Source organism: Thunnus albacares, chromosome 6 (assembly GCF_914725855.1).
Source record: "Thunnus albacares chromosome 6, fThuAlb1.1, whole genome shotgun sequence".
NCBI classification, from domain to species: Eukaryota; Metazoa; Chordata; class Actinopteri; order Scombriformes; family Scombridae; genus Thunnus; species Thunnus albacares.
Window position 1 is genome coordinate 23262843 of NC_058111.1, and position 6000 is coordinate 23268842.

Genomic DNA, 6000 nt, shown 5'->3' on the forward strand with positions numbered 1-6000 from the left:
TCAGCAATAGAGGGTGCAGCCTTACATGTCTAGTCTTCTTAGCTGGTTAGCCACTGGTAAGCTCACAATCAGGAATTACCTGAGTGTTGTTCAGACTTGAAAGTGTGTTTGAACTCTACAGCTTCACTTGACTAAGCTAACTTTTGATAGCAAGAATACTTGCAAACTGTAGGCTAAGTTCTTGATAAATCACAATTTCTTGTTCTCTCTTTTACATAGTGTCAAGATGGGACATGTGGATGTGTTGGCCTAGGAGTTGTTTAAAGGCACCTTTTACAAGTAATGTAAATAATTACTTTTGCTGTTGAGTAATTGGTAGATTAATGCTTTTCAGACATGCCCAACTTGAATGATAGAGAATTAAGTGAAGCACATATAGAGCTACTGTTTTGTTTGATGTACATGATTGTATATATGCTACTGTTTATAGAGGGTAGTTGAAGAAACACAGAGATGAAGACATGCAGAGAAGTGAGCTTAAGAGGAGGGGTTGTATTAGAGGACAGAGAGAACAATAGACAAGAACGCACAGGAGTCCATCTCATCTCAGAGGAGCACAGGAATGTACAAAAAGCAAAATAGATTTGTTTGTTTTTAAATGGCCACCGTCAAAGCGGACATGAGGGAGGTGCAAGGCTCTGCTCTGTTGGGACACAGAAACAGATGATTATTTACAGCAAGGATGCCGCTGTTGTCTTTTTTGTTTTCCTTTAATTCACTTGTTCTTCCTCAGAAAATAACATTTACTCTGTAGCATCCAGAAAAATTACCCTGGGAAAACTTTTTTTTTCTTTCTTTCTTTTCTGTCTTTCCCTCTAAAGTAGCTACAGAGAAGATGTGGAAATATAAGGCATACCTTTTTGCTATGTAATTTGTTACAGTCCCTTTTTCTCTCCTTTACTTAGCCTACCTGTCTGGATCTCTTTGTCTGTCTGTCTATTTCTTTTCCTCCCTTTCTCTCTGCTATCTTTTAACTACCTTGTTCTAACAATACCCTTATGTCAGAACAGATATGCAGGTTGCGGTGTGTGTAATCAAAGGGCGAAAACAGTTTGTGTCTCTGTGTAAGGGGTGTGACAGAAGGTGTGTGAGTGAAGAAGAGAGAAAGGAAAAACATCAAAAAACTACATAGAATTTATTCTCCCAAGCAATGTTTTATTTATCTACTATATTTTTCATCTATTTTTGTTGCTTGCCTCTCTTTTTACCTTTGAGTGTCTGCTTCCTGCTCTGATCACTTTTACAGCTGTGTGCAAATAAATCGAGGGTTTCATTAATAAACCGGCAATTAACAGAGTTCATTCTTCAAAAATCTCACTGTCAAAAAAACACTTTACTTAATATCAAACCTATGCTGATGCATCATTGTCTAGTATGTTTGTGTGTTTGTCTGTGAGTCATACACCACATAAAGGGCAGAATGCACCTGTCTTCAAGGAAGAAAACATAACTCTTGAAATGAGTGCATTTTAGGTTTGATGGGGAAGATGGGAGGGTATGGTGTCATGATGAAAAGCATGGTGGTTACTTAAAGCATATACACACAAATACATTTACACACATATCAAAATGCACACAAATTATAAACTCTTGCGCACATGCACACAAATACTCCTTAATTAACACACAAACAGACAAAATCGCTGGTTTGCACTAGTACAGTAAAAGTAGAGAAGGGCAGATTTCTTCCAGTGTTAAAAGAAACTGATAGAAACCCCAACACTGCGAACACTTGTAGACCTAACACTGCTGCTGTAAAAGCCGAGAATACTTAAATGGCTACGGAGAGCTGTCAAACACAGTAACTCTACAATGTACAGGGCTAAAGAACAGAGTACAACATGGGTTTCTTACATATTTCATCATAGGGTCTACAATGATACTTATCTTCCACTTGGTGCACATAAAGAATAACTACATGCCAACACAGAGTCTTTGGGAAAATCTGACGATGTGTTGAATGTTAATAGAATTGCTGGAAAACATGTTTCAGACGTTAGAATTCAAAATGTAAAAATGTAAAAATCTGAAACACTGAATAGAAAAAAATTCAACTCTTTTAAACTTCAACTACAACTCTAGTACAGCAGTAACTCATGATCTCAAGTTGTTCAATATCAAACCACACATGTGTAAAGTCATTTCAGCTAACTAACTCTAATAACCTTTAAATATCAAGTAAAATAGAAAAAAACATCTCTAAAAACACAGATTTTTAATAAAACAAAACAAAAGATATGAGACAAAAAAAGCTGCGGAATAGCTGCAAACAAAACACTAATCTTGAAAAGGATTACATACACAAAGGCACAAATAAGTGTCCTCAAAACAAATACAGGAAAATGTCAAGCGCATTATCAAAGAAATACAAATACTTTAACACAAACAAATTTCATTCATGCACATAAATAATTCACAGGTTGGTTTTGTTGTTTCAGTGTCTTCTCTGGTTTTGTTTTCCTCTTTGTTACTTTCTATGTGCTTATTAGCTTTGGGTCATTAATTGCACCTGTTTTGTGTGTCGTGTGTGTCCTTGTAAAGTACATACAGTACATTGCTCAGTCTTACATCACCATGAAAACCACCTTTAGATATTACTTTTGTCTGTCCAGTTGCAGAAGGCTTTGTTTTCCATTTAATTTTGTAGCCTACGGTAAGTAGTGTTTATATGTACAATGTATGATGTTCACCAAATACTGTAACAGTACAAGAACATAGCTGAAAGTACACAGACTGTCTGTGAGGAATTAAAGTTCATGAGGTTCAAATTGTTGATCATATATATGCACAGCACATGCATGCACACAAACATTCAATTAGCTGAACCATGACAGTCAATAACAAGGGTAAGATATTGAGAAAAGGAAACGATTCTCATCTGAACAGAGCTAAGGGACAGTCAGTAACCAGTGTTTAGGAAGCAACCAACCAAAAGACTATTATTCAGCCATGCATTCAATGGTCCTTTACTATCCATCCTTTAACAAGCATTGACTTCCAAATGGGACACGCATTGACTTCAGAGAGGACTGTCTCTGAGAAGTGTGGCCTCAGAGGGGGACATGTATCGACTTCAAAGGACACATGCTTTGAAACACATTAGATTCAAACGGGGTACATTCAAAACAGCATTAGCTTCAAATGAGTCATCCTTCATAGTTTATTGACTTCAAACAGAGAGAAAGAGGTGAACAGCAATACACCCAGTTAGGGATATGCGGTACAAGTCCCCCTGAAAAAGGGTGGGACACCCGCCGCTGCTGAAAGAGATACAGCATGAGCAGTGAAAAAGTAAAACTTTCACTACATTTCTATCTTTTGAGTCAGTGAGTAGTATAACAGATTCAGATAGAAAACTACTTTTGGGATTCTTCATCACAAAAGATTTTTTTTGTGTGTGTTTCCAAGGCCCTATGGTCATACAAGCTTCTTTGGCAAAGGGGAAGATTTTGTGTATCAAGCATAGCTTTATGTTCAGCAAATATGTAGATTGAATTTTGCCGAGGGAGCACATCATTGCAAAAAAAAAAAAAAAAAAACCTAATTAAGCAAAAGTTAGTTTCCTGGGCAAATTTTAAAGATCAAGGTACTTAACTGCTTGTTGGAGAATGGAATGATTTGTTCTTTTAATCCTAAAATTTAGATAGCGAGTGGGGAATTTGTCTTATTAGGTTATTAAAGATGTAAGCGGCAAGTAACTTTTAAGTTTGGTAAATAATTGCATAAGTGCATTACATGATCCTTCATTGATTTTTTTTTTCTTTTTTGATTCTCATTACAGGTTTAGCAGTGGACACTCAAGTAGAAAATGCAGTTTATCAAACATTCATCCAAGAAACATCAAGAGAAAACAACACTAATATAGACCCAACCTTTCGAGTTATTAATGTGGTAATTAATATTATGGGTTTGTAGTGTGGCTCTAGGTCCATTACAAACACTAGAAACCTCTTCAGAGGACACTAAACTAACTATAATCCCTGTCTTGTTCTCATTTATGCTGTCAATCAAACAGAAACACACATGCCCAAGCAAATAACACACTGATACACATTAATAAAGCTGTTCACACATAAACACACATGCATAAATACAAAACAACACATGCACAATCTCATGCTCACATCCACACACACATAAGCATAGAAAAACAAATACACAGTACAAAGAAACACGCACATTCCTCGCAGCTCTCTGTACACTGTGATGAGATCAATGAACATGTTGACAGACAACATAGAGCATGATAAGTGGACAGATTCCCATTACTCTTTGTGTATGTGTGTGTGTGGGTGAGATATGAATCCAACCTTAAACCTTAATACACAAAACACCCTGGGAAATTGCATATTTTACAAACTAAAACAACACAGTGTTCATAGATTTACAAAAGGGTCAGAGCCCAGTTATCATGCTCTTTTCTGCCTTCAAGCTCACATTATTTCTCCTGCTCTGTCTCCCAGTCTTGTCTCTTCTTCTTCTCTCATCTTTCCCCCTCTTCTTTCGCATTCTCGCCCTCATCCCCTTGTCTCTCTCTCTCCAGTACAGTAAATCAGCTCACTTCTGTCTCCTGGCTGTGAGGTCTGGTGGCGAAGCAGATAGTCAGTGACACTCACCAGTGAAGCGGCCGGCCTGATACTGTCTCCAGCTCTCCCCGGAGGATAAAAAGCTGACTAGAAAACAAAAGTATGTTCACGCATGCATACGCACGCACAGCCACACATCGCCTACATTTTGGATGTGAGGATCATCATTTATTGCATTTATTCTGCAACCTCCTTTATAACCCTTTCAGCACAGTACTTGAGTAACCTTCTTTTTTTCATGTGCTTCGTCCCCACAAAGTTAGATGAGTATAAGTAGTTAAAAGTATGCAGCAATAAATTGACTAAGTAGAGAGGGGAAAATGACTAAATCTGCTTTAGCATTCTCTCATATAACAAACTCAAAGTACATATAGGTAAGACAGAAAGTCTACAGCCATGCTAGCAGCTCTTGGCTGTAGGCACAGTGGTGCTTTGAGCTAAATGCTAATGTCAATATGCTGATGTGCTCACAATGAAAATGTTAACTTACTGATTTTTTGCAGGTTTTCTTAGTTTGGCTACGATTTTTAGTACTAAAAGTAATTAGCACTAAACACAAAGTACTGCTGAAGCTGATGTGTATGACATTAGTTTTGGAGGTATTTGTTTCTGCAAATCAAAGTATTGATTTTTCTGTAGTTGTCAAGATATTTCATCATCAAATTCATTATGATTCATACTCTGGGCACCATGAATGTCTGTGCAAAATGTTGTACCAATCCATTCAGTAGATGTTGAGATATTTCACTGGAGAACTGTATGACCTTCTGGGGATGCTACATGAAAATTCAAGGATCACCAAAGTCATTGGAATTCATCCTTTATATACAATGTCTATTAAAATTTAATGTAATTCATCCAATATTTGTTATATAGATAAATATATATTTCAGTCTGAACCAAAATGGTGGGCCAACCGACCAACCAACCAATGTTGCCATCCCTTGAGCTACTTGCGTGGCTAAAAATATGTGCATATTATAATGTACTTGCATGAGCATTTGCACAAACCCTCAAACATGTATTGACACCCCCCGCATACCAACACACACAATCAGCAAATGTGCAGCTATCAGTTGGTTCCAGTCCATCCGGAGGCCTTGAGTTCCCTCAGCTGCCTTTCTACCTAGTTGCTCTAAATGTGATATGACAGATGCAGGGTCACTGCCTTCATTTATAACACAGGCACCGAAAAGGAGAACAAAAATCCTGCTGCAATTACTGTCACTTCATGGCTGAGCTAGCTGTATGCTACCCCAGGCTAGCCTTAGGTAGCCCTAAATGCAATGATGATTCACCGACTTTGGGTCTGCATGGAGACGGGGAGAAGGCTGTGTTTATATGTGTGTGTGTGTGTGTGTGTGTGTGTGTGTGTGTGTGTGTGTGTGTGTGTGTGTGTGTGTGTTTCTGTGTG